We start from the raw sequence: 14,420 nt of genomic DNA on the forward strand, positions 1-14,420 counted from the left end.
AATCTGTGTGTGCCCCATTTTTCTCTTATGTAAAGCAGATTTTACAATAATATATATCCAATTAGATAGTTGGAGGAATAAATGTGTTAATATATTAAAAATATATTAAAATACATAGATTTGTGCTTGACAATAACAAGCACTAAGTACATGTTAGATATGATTAATTTCCACACTCATATTCTACAGTATATGGATTATAGACAGAGAAACTCCATGAATATTTCTTCAATTTGTTGGTTTCTGGAAATACAAAGTTCTGAGAATAAAATAGCTAAACATCAATAAACCTGATTTTTAGTGGTTCTCACAGAGGACAAAAAAAGTACTTGTCTCAGTAAAAATGCACAGAAGTTTAAATATTAAGCATAATTCTGCTCTTCATGCACCTAAACTTACATACACACACACAAATATGCATTTTTAGGAGGATTAAGTTTATAGGGGAGATGGCTAATGAGGTTAATAATTTTTTTTATATTACACATGCAAATATCTTGGCTCTGATATCACTGGTACATTAAAATCCAAGTATAAGAATAATTTATTGTGATTGTTAAAAATGTTTCCTATATATATATAGTAATATGTATCAATCTCAAGGTAATCTTCTAGGAGATGGGTTTATGCAAACCATTCTGATTATTTTAACTTATAATTCAAGTGTTGTACTAGTGGGCATGTAGACCTAACAGATAGAGTTGCCTATATTACCAAGAAATCATGGGTTAATAATCCATATAATAATTATGTCTCTTTTCTGTTTTAATTACTCTCGCTCTGTAAATTTCTTCTCAAATCAGGAACCTATTTGTAATTTATCTCTAATCACTATCTTTGTTTCAGAACCTGTAATAAATTCACTTTATTGGACTAAATTTGGAGCAATTAAAGCACCCAAGACACAAGTTAGACACATTGCTATGCTAAGTTAAACTTTCTCTTATGTTCTGCCAGGGCTCAGGAACATCCATTCTAATTCTGCCTTTAGGATATGTTTGTTTAGGTATGTGCAGTAAATGTCTGGCCTTGGTTAGAGCTTTTTTAAATGGACCCAGTACATCGCTTCCAGACTTATCTTACTATGACAAGGATCTGAGCCAGTCACTTTTTCTGCTTAAGCACTTCTGATTGAAAGCCTTAACCTGTAGGATAAGTTTAAAATCCGATTTCCTTGGCCTATAAAAAAGCTCCAGGCAGTGAATTCTTGTATCAGATGTTTTTCTGTTTGAAGGGCTTGGTTTATACTAGAATATTCTTCCTTCTTAAATACTCTCCTTCAGTTAAATTGTTTTATTACTGCACGTACATGCAACCCTTTCTGAATTCTGACATAGTTAGTTCTTCTTAATTTCTTACCATTTTATTTGTGGTTCGTGTAAATATGTCCTCAGAGAGGTCAGAGACTAACATACTAGTCATTAATACTGATTGATTGTTTTTTATATGGTAGCCTTATGAGAAACACATAATGTTTTCATAAAAATAGTTTTATAAAATATCTTACTTTTTGACAAATTTGGCTTCTGCTCTGAATGCTAGAGTTGTTCTTAAACTAAATAGAGGGACTTGTTTATATATAAAAATACATACTTTGGATCTTATAAACAGTATACTTTAAAATCATCTGATTCAGGACTAGACCAAAAATCAAAACAAAATCATGTACAGAATGAGCATAAGGTTCTGTACTCTTTTCAGAATTAGTGAAGCTTTTTTTTTCTATGCTCTTTAATGCATGGCTATCAATAGAGCATTTATTATTCCTACACTTGCATTCATAGCTTTTTATCTATTTACAGCTCTTCTTTCACATGTTTACATAGTTTGTCTTCACAACTAGCTGGTTAAATTCCTGAGTGCTCTAAACTGTTTTTTATAGGTGTATATGCACCTATTATGTATGCAGTACTCTCTGCAGAATGCACCTTCGTTACTATGGCTGTCCTCTAGATACGCCAGGTGGAAGTTCACTCCAAAATCCCTCAGCAGACACTCCTCCCTGAAGGCAGTGCTCCATCCTTGTCTTGCACTCTTGTGTTTTCAGAAATCAAAATTTGTTTTCCTATTATCATTGAACAATTTTTGCTATAATATCATGACACTTTTTAAAAAGACAATCCCTAGTATAAAGCAATGGAAAAACATAGGCTAATCAAATCCAGCTAAATTCAATTCAATAAGAAATAGTTAAAATGTGTTCCAAGTGCACAGCATTCTATGGGGCATGAGTGAATATCCGAATGAAAAAAGAGGAACCTTGACTTGGAGATATTTAAGATGACTTTGGGGTAATAGAACTAGCTATGAGGAATATTTTCCTATAAAGAGGAATGTATACTATATGTAAATCCCAAAGTAGCTATTATGGTAAGGGGAAGGATTATTTTCCATATGTTTTAACTAAGTATTGACCAGTCAGCATATTGACACTGTGTTAAGTTTCAGACTCTAGGATGGATGGAGGGATGGGCCTTCAAAGTGACTTCTGATTTCAGGATGAATTATTTTTTCTGTACAATATTTTGTCCATTTCTATCTAACATTTGAATTGAATTGCCAAGTTTCTGGGGGAACGTTGTTTCAAAGTTCTAGCTGATTACAGTTTCTTGACCAGGATATTTATTAGAGTATAGAGCAGTGGTTCTCAAACTTTAGCCAGCATCATCATCACCTCCAGGGCCTGTTAAATCTCAGATTATAGGGCCCTGAGCCCTGGTTTTCTGATTGAGTAGGTCTGAGTGGGAACCTGAGAACTTCTGTTTTTAGTAGTGTGTTAAACGTGGGGGTAATAATGATGCTTCTGTTTGGGGACCACATTGCTAAAGAGAATAAAACGTTAGGAAGTATCAGCAACTTCTATAAAAGTCTTGTCTCTGTCTCTGAATATTGGTTTTTTCATCTGCTAAATGAGGATTATAAAGCTTGCCTCAAAGTGCTGTTGCAAGGATTTCATATAAGCCAATATGTATAAAGTGTTTTCATAGTACAAGGAATCACTGAATACATTTAGATGTTATTCTCATTATTATTATTATCTTGAGCATGATTGATGATCTGTAACAATCCCTGAATTAGTCCTAGAAATATAAACACAATAGAATTATTCCTTTAAGATATTCACATTTGGGGGTGGACGTACGAACATAAGATCTAGCAGGTCTAGTAATAGATGTAGGAACTGGCTACAGTTTTTGTACCAAGGAAGAAGCAGAGATGAGACCTGTTTTGTGGGACAGGTGAAGACAAGAATTGTTGATGAATGTAGGTCCTCAGTAAAGATTTGTTAAGTGAATAAGTGGGGTATTAAACAATGAATGAAATTCATCATATGGGTTGTGGGTAAAAGTAGGTGGTAGAACATACTTAAAAAAGGAACCACGTGCTTACACAGAGTAAAAGCATGTGATCATTTGAAGGAACTATGAAACTTTCTGAGTGACGTGGACATGGGAGGTGAGTGCAAAGGCAGGGGCCAGTTAAGTCATGGAAGGTCTTTTACTCAGATTAAGGGGTTGGAATTTATTCTGTAGGCAGTGGTGAGACATTTTCTTCTATTTGTTTTAAACAATGGAAAGTGAACAGTCATAATTTTCATCTAACTCTGTTTTTCCCTCCCCTTGAATCTGATTCAGAAATCCCTTTGGTGCCTCTGGGCAGCTCTGTATTCAAAACTGCAGGGGGTTTCAGTGCAGCTTTTAATCTTCTGTGTAGCAAGGAAGTCTGGATATTTGCCATTAAATGTGGGGAAAAGATGTGTATTGCCTTCCTAAATCTATCAGCATCCTGAGAACTTATATAAACTTTCCATTCCGTGTATAAGTTTAGTAATTTATAGTATGAGCAGTTATCATAAAATCTTAAGATTTTCTTTTCCAGCTAACTAGTTTTTCCAGGAATATGTTAGGTATAATTTGATGATAACCCTTAATGACCCACATTTTTTAAAACAATCTTTTCCCCTGGAGTGTAAGAGGGACTTGTGACTATATGTGATCTCACCGCCTTAATCATGTTACCTTACATGGCAAAAGGGATTTTACAGATATAATTATGGATCCCTTTTGAGTTTGTCAGAGGTTAGATTGTCAAGGGAAGCCTGACATAATGAGATGAGGTCTTTATAAAAGATTGACGAGCCAGAGAGACATTCTCCTCCTGGCCTGGAAATAAGCAAATAGCTATTGTGTGAACTGTCTTTAGGGGCCATGTAACGAAGAACTGTTGGTGACCTCTGGGAGCTGAAAGCTGTTCCTTAGTGACAGCTAGTGAGAATATGAGGACCTTGAATATGTAGGCTCAAGGAAATACATTTGCCAACAATCTGAGTTTGTAGGGGATACTAAAACTTAGATGGGAATCACAGCCCCTGCCAGCACCATGACACCAATTTAGTGACATTGGGAAGAGGACCAGGCTATGCCCTATCTGAACTCTTAATCCATAGAAATTGTGAAATCAGTGCACTTTGCTTGAGGACACTAAGCTGGTAAGAATCTGTTATGCAGCAAACACAGGAAGCCGATCCAGAGAGGAAGAATGATTTCTCATGGTCACACACATGGCGAAGACTGGGCTTGAATATTCTGATTCTAGGACGCAGGTCTCGAGTTTGGGAGGAAAGCTGACGGCTGAAAGAGTATTTAAGGGACGTTTAGAGCATGAGCTAATTATAATTAGGCTATGAACTAATGGATGAAACAGATTTTAAAAAGAGGTGGATTTAAAAGAGAAGATAAATTTCAGAGGAACTTGGTAAATGATTCTGAAAATGGGGCTAAAATATGGGTCAAAGACAGTACAATTTGGGTGCCCAAGTGACTTGGATAGTGAACATGTGAAACTAAGAAAGGCATTGGGAGAAATGTATTCAGAAATAAATATGTTTATTCTTTAAAATATTGAGGTTGATGTAACTATATAGAATCTAAAAGTGAAGCTTAGCAAGCTTTTAAAGTTAGGTGACTTATAACTAAGAAAGGAATTTTGACAAAGAGGCCTATTATCTCTTAATGAAGAACATTTTTACTTTTAGCTTTTTGAAATAGTCATCACGCTTTATGTGTACAGCACGCTTCCAACAGAAACTCCCTCAGGACTCCCTCCTGACCCTGAGAATTATGCTATGTAATAACTTGCATATCCATCAAAGCCTGACTTTGTGGTGAGTTGCTGAAGCTTGTCAGTACTTAATAGTATTGCCTGTGTTCTACAAGTGTTATTTACTTATTATACATCATTTGTTCCAAATGTTTGACCATCAAGCTTAAGCTGACTTTCTTTAGCTGCATTTCCCTGTGTGAACAGGGATTTTGACCTAGATTTTAATGTTAATCAAAAATAATGCAGCAGCTCATTTTCAAGTTGGCTAAATATATTGTAATTTTACTGTGAGCTACTTAGGACATAATTTTTTCAGCATTTGGAAACGGTAGAGTGTATTTCTGAATGTTATGTTTCTCAAAAGCCTTTAGACTGCTTGGATTAGGATCACCTGAGATACTAGTTACAAAAATGCAGATTCCTGGGCTCAGTGCAGACTTTTAAAATCAGAACTCCTGGATTTCAGGCCTAGGAGTCCTAATATTTAGTAAGTACCTCTGTTGATCCTTAGGTTCACTGTAGTTTGAGAATGCATGCAATTAGAGACCAGGAAGCCGAGGATTCATGGATAATCAAAGAAAGAAAGAAAGAAAGGGGTCTCAATCTACTAAGTTTAGAAAATTACTCATTGTTCTGTGTCCTTTATGAGTCTGTTCTTAGAAGGAGATTCTCTACTGAATCGACATGTGCTTTAGTGGATTAACATTTCTGAGAATTACTGCAAAAATTCCATTAGCCAACATCTTAGCAGTATTCTTTGACTGTATGATTTTCTTTTTAAATTTGTTTTGTGTTTCCTGCATTGAACTCTATGGAATCTACTTTAAGAAATGGTAGGATATATATTTAATTTAAATACTCTGTCTGGCATTGCAAAACTAGTTTTGGCCTAATGCTTCATTAAATGTCAGTTGTACAAAACCTTAACTTAAATGAGTGAAATATTAACATGTAATCCAGAGATTGTGAATTCTCTGGAGCTAAACACAAAGGAAAGTAAAACAGGTATTTGTGTCTCCTAAGGTTAAAGCTCCTGTATCATGTATGGCAAGGATTAATTGAAAGTGTTAGTATTTAAGCTTGAAGTGTACACCATAAACCAATGATATTTTGTGTTCTTTTGTTTAAATTTGCCACTTTGAAAGTGTCCTTGCCATTTAAGTCTGGATCATGCTGGACCCCAAAGCAAATGAGGAAAAGAAATAGCATTAGTAATACCTGCTAGTGGGGGCTTGGGGGTGTGTGCGCGTGCACATACACGACCTGGAGTTTTCTGAAATGCTGTTGAGTGTGTTACCTCAAGACTCTTTCAAGACGTCATGAGATACATAAGACATCTTTTTGGAAAGAGATAAAAGAATTGATTTCTCTGGGTGTGAATAGCTGATGAAAGCAAATGATCACCAAAAATCTTTAAGAAACTTTTTTAAATTTCTTATTAAAAAAGAAAACAATTTTATTGAGATAGAAACCATCAACACAATCAAGATAATGAACATATTCACCATCTACAAAAGTTCATTCATATACCTTCATAATTCCTTCCTCCTGACCTTCTCTGCTCATCCCGCATCTCCCTCCAGGAAACCACTGCTCTGCATTATGTCATATAGATTACATTTTCTAGAATTTTATATAAATAGAACCATATAGCATATACTCTTCTTCTGATCTCTCAGGATAAATATTCTGAAATTCATCTATGTTGCGAGTATAAATATTCTTCCTGTCTATTGCTGATTAGTATTCTATTGAATATATCCATAGTATAACTTTTTTATTCATTTATCTGGTGATAGACTTTTGGGTTATTGACAGTTTGGGGCCTTGCAATAAAGCTGCTATGAACATTTGTGTATAAGTCTTTGTATGTATCTATGCTTCTGTTTCTCTTGGGTAAACGCCTAGGAGCAGAACGGTCGCGTCAAATGGCAGACCTATGTATAGTAATTTTTAAAGATATTTCCAAACTATTTTTTAACGTAGTTATACTACTTCATGAAATCCAAATTTTTAATTGTATTAATACTATTTTTTTTTTACTTTTAAAAATCATGCCTTGGTATATTATATGTAAGATACTTTTGCCTAATTCAAGATCACAAAGAATCACTTCCATAAATTTCACATTTTTTTTAGGTTTTGAATGTATTTTGAGTGATTTTATATTTTCAATGCACTTCTCTCTTATTTCTCTCAGCTGTATTATTTCTAGGTCAGTTTCGATAGATTGATTGATCTCATTATAGATAGCATTTTCCTGCTTCTTTGAACGCAGAGTAGTTTTTGATTGGATTCCAGACATTGTAAATTTTACCTTTCTGATGCTGAATATTCTCCTATTTCTATAAATATTCTTAAGCTTTGTGCTGGTTAACTTAGAAAGAGTTTAACCCTTTCAGAGCTTCTTTTAAATTCCTTAAGTGGGACTGAGTAGTTTTTATTGTAAGATTATTTTTCTCTTTTTTTTAATATATATATTTTTCTTGAAGTATAGCCAGTTTAAAATGTGTCGATTTCTGGTGTATAGCACAATGCCCCAGTCATACATGAACATGTGTATATTCATTTTCATATTCTTTTTCATTATAAGTTACTACAAGATATTGAATCTTGTTCCCTGCATTATACAGCATAAACTTGTTTATCTATTCTATATATATCAGTTGGTATCTGCAAATCTCTAACTCCAGTTTATCTCCTCTCACTCTCCCCACCCCCCGACCCAGTAACCACAAGTTTGTTTTCTGTGTCTGAGAGTCTGTTTCTGTTTTGCAAATAAATTTGTCTTTTTTTTTTTAGATTCCACATATGAGTGATATCATATGGTATTTCTCTTTCTCTTTCTGGCTTACTTCATTTAGAATGACAATCTCCAGGTCCATCCGTATTGCTGCAAATGGCATTATTTTATTATTTTTTATGGATGAGTAGTATTCCATTGTATAAATATACCACAGCTTTTTTATCCAGCCATCTGACAGTGGACATTTAGGCTGTTTCCATGTCTTAGCTATTGTAAATAGTGCAGCTGTGAACATTGGGGTGCATGTATCCTTTTGAACTAAATTTCCTTTTGGATATATGCCCAGGAGTGGGATTACTGGATCATATGGCAAGTCTATTTTTAGTCTTTTGAGGAATCTCCATAATGTTTTCCACAATGACTGTGCCAAACTACATTCCCACCAATAGTATAGGAGGGTTCCCTTTTCTCCACACCCTCCCCAGCATTTATCATTTGTGGACTTTTGAATAACAGCCATTCTGACTGGTGTGAGGTGATGATCTCATTGTAGTTTTGATTTGCATAAGAATTACTTATTTTTCATTCCTGAGGTAAAATCCTCTCAGTGCCCACGGTAACAGTAATGAGTTTTTTCAGTCAGGTTGGTTAGGACAAGCACTGTTCCCAGCCCTGAGTAAGCACCATACGCTATTTCCTCTAATCCTTTTTGATGGTTCTTGTCCATCAAACACTTTCCTCACACAGAAACGCTGATCAGTACTTACTTTGCCAAATGCTGTGGGGGGCACTGCAGATGTCTGAAGGTCTCTTTTCGTGTAGTTCCCTTCTTTTTTGATACTCTATCCTGCAAACTCTAGCTGCTTTAGTCTTCTTAGACACCCAGCTCCATCACCTGAACTCGGGAAGGCCACCAGGTTCTGCATGGGTTTCCCTCCATGTACCTCAGCCTAGACGATCTCTCAAGACATTAAACAGGGACAGATTTTAGGGTTCATCTCACTAGCTTTCCATCTTTCTGGGATCAGTGTCCATGATTATGATGTTCAGTATCTCGAAAACTTTGTTTTCAGGTAAGGGGTAAATCCAGCTTTGTTATTCCACTGGGTTGGAAGCAAAAGTTTTGTTGTCTTTGTTTTTGAAATGTGGAGAAATAGTACTTTTATTTCAATGATAGTGTGTTTTAATTTTGCCTAATTGCTTATTTGTTTTAAGATGATATAATGGATTTAGGAGGATGAACATGAATTAGAGTGAAATGTATCCCTGCTCACTTTGACAAAACATTTTAGAGTAACAATACTGCTAGATTTAAAGTTAGAAGTTATTTTATGTAGCCACAGAAATTCAGCATTGTTATGGGTTATTGTGGGAATGGAAAGAAAAGTTCTAGCATGTGTATGATGAGATAAATAAATATAAAGTATTTATAAATGAGATAAATATAAATGGATTTCACGTATTATCAAGAATGAGCATGCTATCAGTTTTTCTTTGATTTTAGTTCATGTTTTTAATCAATGCTTTTAATTTAAGGGTTCAAGTGTATACCTCAATCATCCAGGAATCATCAGCCAGTAAGCAATCTTGAGGTTATAGTAACATAAATATTCAAACCTACTAGCTTCTTAGCTAACATCTGCTAATGGAGAACTCAATCACTGTTCAAATTCCCCTCAGGTTATTTCCCCAAGACACTTTATGGCTCTTTCATGTGCGAAAAAAGATGCCTCTCCCATTCCTTAGCTTTAGATTTTTCATGGAAATGCAATTCTTTAAGGTTTTTGTGGGATACTAAGAGAGAAGGTCTTATTTCCATCAACTTTAGCAAATAATCTTCTTGGGATCCAGAAAGATAGTTTATGAAATTTATGAATCAGATCTTTCTAAAAATGATTGAATTATTTGATCAATAAAAGTCATTTGATTCAAATAATTTTTAATTACATTATAGCCTAATTGACATTAGTGAGGTAGTATCTTAATGCTTTGGTAATATTTGTTCCATTTGCATTGGTAATGGGGAATTGATAGAGACAGATTATTTTACTGAGATTATTCAATAGTAGTACAGATTAGAGTTGGTTCATAAAGTCCTAAGTACATTCTTTGACTACTACTTTATTTACTAACTTGAATACTAAACACTCTGTTTCTTGAAAGTAGTTATCATGTGTAGTGTTTATCTTCCAAGAGAGTGACCATTCCTTCTTTTTCTTCTTTTTTCTCTTTAATCAGTAACTTTTTAAGTTAATTATTTGTATTCCTCTTGAATTGCAGTCAAACATGAAATTAGCCATTTTTACTAATCTTTATATTAGTACATTTTATTTATATTTATTTATTTATATTTATATTTATTTATATGTATTGTATATACATACACACACACACACATGCATATATATATATTCTTATATTGGAGCTTTATGGAGATACAATTAGTATACCATCAACTTTACCCAAAGTGTACAATTCAATGATTTTTAGTAAGTTCACAGAATTGTGTAACTCTTACCACAAGTAATTTTACATTTTCATCATCCTAAAGAAATTTTCTATTAGTAGTCACTCCGTATTTCCTCCCAATCTCCTCCCTGGCTCTAGGCAACCACTAATCTGTTTTCTATCTCTATAAATTTGCCCATGGTGGATATTTCGTATGAATGAATTCATATTATTTATGGCCTTCTGTCACTAGCTTCTTAGCATAACATATTCAAGGTTTGTGTTCCAGCATACATCAGCACTTCGTTGCTGAATATTATTCCATCGTGTGCACCTACTTCATGTTACTTATTTATTTGTCAGTTGATGGACATTTGGGTCTTTACATTTTTTTGCTATTATGAATAACTCTGCTATGAAAATTTAAGTGCAAGATTTTGTATAGAAGTATGCTTTTATTTCTCTTGGGTATGTACCTAGGAAAGATATTGCTGGGTCTTATGGTTTCTCATTCATGAACTTGGGTGCTTTATGTGTGTGTATATATATGTATGTGTGTGTGTGTGTGTGTGTGTGTATGTTTGTAATTGTTAGATCTTTCTAATGGATTGACACATAAGGTTACAATTGATATAGGTTGATTTCTGTCTACCATTTCACATTTTATTTTTTCGTTTCGATTGTTTTTAATGAGAAGTCAGTTAATATTTTTTGAGTCCCTTTGTTTGTCAAAAGGTTTTCTCTTCCTGCTTTCAAGATTGATTTTTTTTTCTTTGTCTTTGTTTTTGACATTTGTGTTATAATGTGTTTGGATATAGATCTTTTATTTGCATTTAACCTATTTGAAGTTTACTGAGCTTCTTGTATGTGTAGATTAATGTTTTTCATCAAGTTAAGAAGGTTTAAATCAGTCTTTCCTCAAAAGTCTTTCTACTCCCTTATTCCTTTCCTTCTGATCTTATTACACAAGTTTTGTACTTAATGGTGTCATAAATATCTCTCAGGCTTTGTTAATTTTTCTTTATAATTTTTCTTTCTTTTCTTCAGATTATAAAATCTTCATTGATCTTGTATCTCTTGTAGTTTGTAACTACTGTTGAGTCCTCTACTAAATTTCTCATTCCAGTTATTGCATTTTTCAATTGCAGAACTTTGATTTGGCTCTTGCTTTATAATTTCTATATCTTTATTGATGTTCACAATTACTTTGTTTTACTTCTTGAAGTATGTTATATTTTAGTTCTTTGAACATATTTATAATGAATCCTTTGAAGTCTTTGTCTGTTAAATCTATCATTTGGACCTTCTTCCCAGAAGTTTTTGATGTTTGCTTTCCTTTCCTTTGTAGGAGTTACGCTTTGCTGTTATTTTCATGTCTCATTTTTTTTTTTAAATTAGACATTTAGGTAATAAACTGAGCAATTCTGGATACTGATCTCACCTTGCAGCTTATTGTTGTTTGCTTTTTCATAAATTTAGTCACTTGGGTGGACTGTTTACACTGCCTTTGACGTCACTCAGAGGACAAAGTTTTGATATGTGCATGGTCACCCTAGGAAGACAATAGTTTCTGTAGGGTTCTCTTTGACTGCTTCTTTCCCTAATATCTCTGTTAAGCTCCCCCTCTCTTGTACACTGGTATTATGCACAGCTGTTCTTCTCCACCATTTGTCAGTTGATCGTGCTGTTGTTTTTAACAATGTTCTGTGCATAAATTGTTCTGCAGCCTGATCCAATTAAATTGAGGACACTTTGCTGAAGTATATTTTTGAGGCTAGTCTTTGAGGTTTTCTTTGATGACAGGAAGTTTCTTCCTAGCTGTTCTTTTCTCTCATAAACTAGCTGGTCTGTGGTCTAGCTTGTTGAATTCATGGGGCTACCCATCTCCTCTTACTTGCTTACTACCGAAATCTTTAATATTTTCAAGAGGTCCCTAGGTTTGGGCTTTCTCACTCTCTGTTCCAAATAGTGCCCTTAGAGAGATCTTCAGAATGCTTTTATTATGGCCTGCCTCTTCCCCTGGGCAAAATATCCATACTGCTTCTCCTGAGCTAGTGGTATGGCCTTCTTTTGAAATAACACTCACTCCTACTTTATAAGCAGGATATGGGGAAGTGGTAGTAGCCTCTGGTCTTTTTGGCTCGCCTGTCTGACTTAAAATCTCTGTTCTGTAAGTGGACTGGGTGAGAACTGTGGAGATCCTTATATTCTTGGCCAGTGAGTTGGGACTGGGTAGAGGAAGATAACCTTAATCTCTCAGCCACACTCACTCGGAATTAAGTCTCTGCAACCAAGAACAAGAGTGAGGGGAATACAAAATGCTGGCTACCTGCCTCTCCTAAAAAAATAATGTAGTCCTTGATTGGGAGCTGGCAGGGAAAAGGAGCCCCATCTTTTTTGGTCACATTCATCAGGAGTTAAACTCCCCTCCAGCTGAGCTGGAGGTGGGGTAGATGTAGTGAGCAAGACATGAGTCCAGTACCATAGACTCTACCTGGTCTTACTAAGATTTAATAGATTTCTTGAATAATCGTTTCTTCCTTTGCTGTATGCTCTTAGCACAATTTTTAGAGACTTAAATGTGTGCATGTGTGTTACTACATAATTTTCATCAGCTCTGACTGTTTCACTAGACAGAGAGTTTACAGAATTTTTTATTGTGATATTCCCTAGTTGCCCTCTGATTTTTTTATGCTCATATCTTTTCACAATGTTGACTCATAAATTATTTTATTATCTTTACGTATGTTCCTTTATTATTACAAATCATTTGTCTCTCATTTCCTGCTACTTTTTTCATATAGAAATCTATATTTCTCTTCTTGACCACTTTATATTCATAATTTAATTTTTGCCTCTGTAAGAGATGAAACTAGTCATAATTTTTCCTTTCCTTGTAAATCTAGGTAATTTTAAATTATGCTCTTCCTCTTTTTTTATGAATTTTATGTAGAAAGATCATGTATGAATTTAAAATAAAAATTAATAGTTTGGTGTATTTTTAATTTAGTTTTTTTTTAATTTAGGTTTTTTTCCTTAATGATATTGTCAGTCTTCTTTCCTCCCCCTTTTTATCTGCAGTTAAATATATCTGAACTCCCATCTCTAAGTTCTTGTGCATGAAACTCTGAACTATTTGGGCTGCACTCAGGCTTACTGTGCCTATAGAAAATAGTAAAGGGGTAACTAAAAGACGGCCCAGGGCCAGTACAGATCTGAATTAAACAAAAATTCATAGCAGTCAAGAAGAGTGGGGAAAAGATAGCAAAAGAATAGAACTGCACTAGATAAAAATTATTTACTTACACTTAGTGTGTCTACTCCCCAGTCTTTGCTCATCTAACTCTAACTTTTGTACTCTTCCTAAACAGAAACTGCCCACTTATTCAGAGGATAGTCTAATGACATCTTCAGTTTTTTTCTGTAGAGTGAGGTAAAGAGGATTTAGAAAGAGGTTCAGTACTAAGAAAAGTAATGACAATTGGCTACTGCCCCCAAATGTACACACATTGACGTGGAATGATTCTACTTACTAGAAGGAAAGGAATGCTTTACTTGACTGAATATGACCATTATTTTAATTAATTCAAAGCTGATTTATTAAGCATCTATGATATTCCAGACCCTGTCCTAGATACTGGATATGAAAACTATATGGAAGTATAAAAATTAGGAAAGCTTGGAAAGAAGTGAGAGATAAGAGGGGAGAAGATTAATGGAAGAGAAAAAAGATAAAAGTAGTAAAAAAGCAAGAGATAAACAGAATTAAAATTCTAACTTATTTATTTTATAAATACATGAATTATGAACCTTGTGAATACCCTTGTGAATTTATTTTATAAATACATGAATTATGAACCTTGTGAATACCAATAACCTTGTGGGTAATTGGAAGTTAAAAATGATATGTTGCTCAGAAAACAAGATAACCTGTTGAAAAATAATCAACAAAACTGTGGTAGTACATGGTTGAGAGAAACATGGTAACGTATTCAGAAAGCTAATTTCTCATCACAAATGTTTTACTGATGCAGATGATTCATCTTCACAATAGATTGATGAGGGGCAGATTGATTTTTCTTACATGTGTTGAGTGCAACAGGATCCCATAAAATAAATTGTC

General features: G+C 34.3%; 1 protein-coding gene across 3 annotated transcripts in view; it reads left to right on the plus strand.

Moving 5' to 3' along the window:
- The window catches only part of CADM2 (cell adhesion molecule 2), a 948,596-nt gene that overhangs the window by 807,262 nt on the left and 126,914 nt on the right, over window positions 1-14,420 (plus strand). The gene's annotated exons all lie outside the window — the stretch shown is intronic.

This window comes from Camelus bactrianus, chromosome 1 (genome assembly GCF_048773025.1).
Source record: "Camelus bactrianus isolate YW-2024 breed Bactrian camel chromosome 1, ASM4877302v1, whole genome shotgun sequence".
NCBI lineage: Eukaryota > Metazoa > Chordata > Mammalia > Artiodactyla > Camelidae > Camelus > Camelus bactrianus.